Below are 4,209 nucleotides of genomic sequence, written 5' to 3' on the forward strand. Positions count from 1 at the left end.
ATGCTCCATCTCAGAATTTAAAGGGTTTCCTTCATTGTCTACAAAAGGCACACCAGATTTGTCACCACAAAGAACAACATCTGCAATCTGAACATTGGGTGTCAGAAATGTAAACTCATTTTTCCTCGATTCTGAGGACAGACACAGCTGGTAGGAATAAGGCAAAGTCCCATCTTCATAATTTGGTGGAAAGATGGCACCAGTCTTTGAAGGAACAGGACCAAAGCACTGCAGGAACTTGGGATTCCCTGTTCGTCGAAGCTTCATCAGAATAGCCAGAATCACCGTCAAGAGGAACAAGAATGAGATCAAAGCCAAGGCCAGCACCAGGTAGAACTGCAGATCAGACTGATTGTCAGGGCTGCTGGATTGGTTTTTCATTTCAGGAAGGGCTTCCTGAAAGTTCTCAGCAAATACCAGGTTCAGTGTCACAGTAGCAGATAATGATGGGTGCCCATTATCCTTCACCAAGACAATTAGTCTCTGCTTCACAGCATCTCTTTCCAAGAATGTACGTGATGTCCTGATCTCACCAGTATGGTGTCCAACTGTGAAGAGTCCTGGCTCAGTGGCCTGAAGCAGGTGGTAGGAGAGCCAGGCATTGTGTCCAGAGTCAGCATCCACTGCTACCACCTTGGTCACCAGATAATCTGCATTGGCTGAACGAGGTATCATCTCAAACAAGGCTGAGCCTTCCATCCCTTTGGAAGGGTAGAGAATCTGAGGGCTGTTGTCATTCTGGTCCAGAATAAACACTTTCACCGTGACATTGCTGTTGAGAGGAGGAGAACCTCCATCTTGAGCCTTCACTTGAACCTCAAAATCTCTGAATTGCTCATAGTCAAAGGATCGCTGTGCATATATTATGCCAGTTTCAGAGTTTATAGAGATATAAGAGGAGATAGGCAGGTCTTTAATGTTGCTGTTGAGGACAGAGTAAGTTATTTTTGAGTTGTGGTCCTGATCCAGATCTGAGGCTTTGATACTGAAAACGGAAACTCCAGATGGATTGTTCTCTTGCACATAAGCTGAGTAAGAGGATTTTTCAAAGATAGGGGGGTTGTCATTAACATCAGAAATCTTTAATGTGATAGTTTTTTGCATAGAGAGAGAGGGAGTGCCTTTGTCTGCAGCTGTAATTGTGATGTTATACTCAGCTGTGTTTTCTCTATCTAGGGTACCCTCTGTAAAAAGTTTATAGTAGCTATTAGATGTTGATATAATTTTAAAAGGCAAATCATTTTGCAGTTGGCAAGTTACTTTTCCATTTTCTCCAAAATCTCTGTCATTTACATGGATAACAGCAATTAATACTCCAGATGCAGAATCTTCAGGTATTGGGCTGGATAAAGAGACAAGGATAATATCTGGGGCATTATCATTCTCATCTGATATCTTTATTTCAACATTGCAGTGTGCAACTAATCCACCTCCATCTTTTGCTTCTATTGTCATGGTGTATGCATCTGTTTCCTCAAAGTCCAGTGTTTCAATAACTGTAATTGTCCCATTTTGCGGATGTAGCAAAAATATATTGCGGGCACCTTCAGTGATGCTGCTAAAGCTATAGCTGATCTGGCCATAGGAACCTTCATCTCTGTCAGTGGCTTTCACTTGTACCACTGAAGATCCTTTGGGGGCATTTTCCTTCAAGCTGACCTTGTACACTTCTTGTGCAAAAACAGGGGGGTTGTCATTGGCATCAATAACAGTAACCCATATTTTGGCTGTCCCTGTTCTGGCAGGCTTCCCCCCATCCACAGCCAGAAGGGTTAAATGGAAACTGCTTTCACTTTCCCGATCCAACTGTTTGCTCAGTACCAATTCTGCATATTTATTCCCATCTTCTCTCTCTCTAGTTTCCAGTGTGAAATATTGATTAGGCATGAGAATGTAATTCTGGAGAGAATTCATTCCAGCATCTGGATCTACAGCATACCCAAGAACAAACCTGGCTCCTGACAAAGTTGATTCACTTGGTTCTAGCCTGATATCCTCATTTAAGAAATGTGGTGTGTTATCATTAATATCCTGGATTGCTACAGTTACATGAAAAATATTCATGGGATTTTCAACCATGACTTCAAAATTAATAAGGCAGAGTGCAGTTTTCCCACAGATGCCCTCTCTATCTATCCTCTCATTCACATACAGGTTTCCATTTTGTGCATTGACAGTAAAATATTGCTTTTTACCTAGAGAAAGTATATGAAGATTGCGAATTGCTATATCTCCAGTATTTAGTCCCAAATCTTTGGCAAGATTTCCCACAACTGAACCCTTTTCCATTTCCTCAGGGATTGAATACTGAATCTGTTCTGAGGCAGTCTTGCAGAACAAAGACAATAATAAGAGGAGAGGTACTTGCCTTCTTATTAACCAATTGTTCTCTTTGTGGCTTCCTTCCATCCCAATTGCTGTCCTTTTCTTGTTTATTTTGGTCAACTGAGATGTTTCAAATCCTCATCAGAATGCAGTATAGTGTGACTAGTTTCTGCTTAGTTTGTATTTCTTGAAATTGTTTCCTTTCCCCCCAGAAAAGACTGGTAGAAAGCTTCGGTTCTCTGCTGTTTTCCTGGTCTGTAATCCACAACTGAGAAAGCACACAGAATCATCCAGTGGAGTTTAGCTCCATCATGAGAAGTACATTGGCCAACAGCGGCACTCTGAGTCTCAAATGGAGAACTGCAACTGTCATCTTCTCTTTCTGGTAAATAAAATGGAAGGGTTTATTTCCTCTCTCAAGTCTAACACGCAGGCAGCATTTTCAAATTCAATATGGGAAACCTTGACTTGTAAAGACCATATGTCCATACATTTCTCTGTTTGTTTTTATTATCATTAAAGCCGAACTACTCCATTGAAATCACATTATTAATAGAGAAGAACTGTATCGGTCCATTTCCCACACTCTCAGATTCTATGCACTGTGTTTTTGTGTGTGTGTTTTTAAAGAGCGTAATTGTTCTCAGTGTTTGCAGAAACAATCCCAAATAAGGCTTTGTAAATACTGTGGAAGGCACATAAATCCTCCCTTGATGGCCCAAACCAGATTTATGCATATATTCAGACTGGACCAAAAAGTTGCCTATCACTTTTCACAAACAGATAGCTGCTTTAGATGATATTTGTTGACAGAGGTGGGACTCTGTGACAGGCTTTTCCCACCAATCAAGGGGATTCACACAGCCTCCTATGATTTGGGGGGACTAGGTTTGTTTAAAACTATAAACCTACCCCTCAGTTACCAGGTGCTCTTAAGGTAGCAAGGGTATAGGAATGGGTCCGTTGCTGTGAGGTAAATTTTGTGGTGAACAAGTAGAATACGGAGATCACTGAGGCAGGATTAGTATAGAATCATCATTGAAGATTTATTTATTTACAGGTTGATTCCAAACAGATCAGCAGCACAGGTCTCTAGATAGTGGAGAAACCTGGCTGAGGCACATAAACTGCCCTCTTCCTGAGGCAGACCTGAACCAAACTATCTCCTGCCGTGCTTCCCTCCGATATTCCACCCCCCTTCTGAAACGTGATTGGATGCTGGAACAGCACTCCCAAAGGCTCAGCTGAGTGGCTGTTTTTCCCCTCAGGGGCAGGACAGCCTCCTGTCTGTCACAGACTCCCCGGGGGCACCTCTCTCTATTTCAGAAGACTTTTTATGGCACTGTACCAAACCATCGGTTCTGAGCCATAATTCTGGCTAGAGTGTGTAATAGTCCTTTTCCTTGGCTTACAAGGATGTCTTGTCCTGCTTATATAGTGATGAAGAGAGAGCTTTCGAGACCGAGACAGTAGAAAGAAAATGGCACGTTCTTCAAGTATTTACTTCATATGAAAAAGAGTGTCAATGAAACAATGCAAGATTACATTATGTAAATGGATCCAGGTCTTTAACTGACTGATTACTGACTATCTCATGAGCATAAATATAATTCCAAGTCACTTTTATACATAATAATTTTTCCCAATCATCATCATCGGTAGATCTCAGACCAGCCTCTCTCTCAGCCTAACATCCCTTGCAGGATTGCTCATGAGAATAAATTGGGGGGTGGGGGGAGCGACCAGACATGCTTGCCTGAGCTCTACTTATATTATAAATTAATACATCAATTTCTTCACTGAAGGAATACAAGACCACAGTGTTAAAGGATCTTGACTTTAGCAAGCCCTTTAAATGTCAATTTCATGGGCAATCACTATTAT

This window comes from Euleptes europaea, unplaced genomic scaffold, assembly GCF_029931775.1.
Source record: "Euleptes europaea isolate rEulEur1 unplaced genomic scaffold, rEulEur1.hap1 H_3, whole genome shotgun sequence".
NCBI lineage: Eukaryota > Metazoa > Chordata > Lepidosauria > Squamata > Sphaerodactylidae > Euleptes > Euleptes europaea.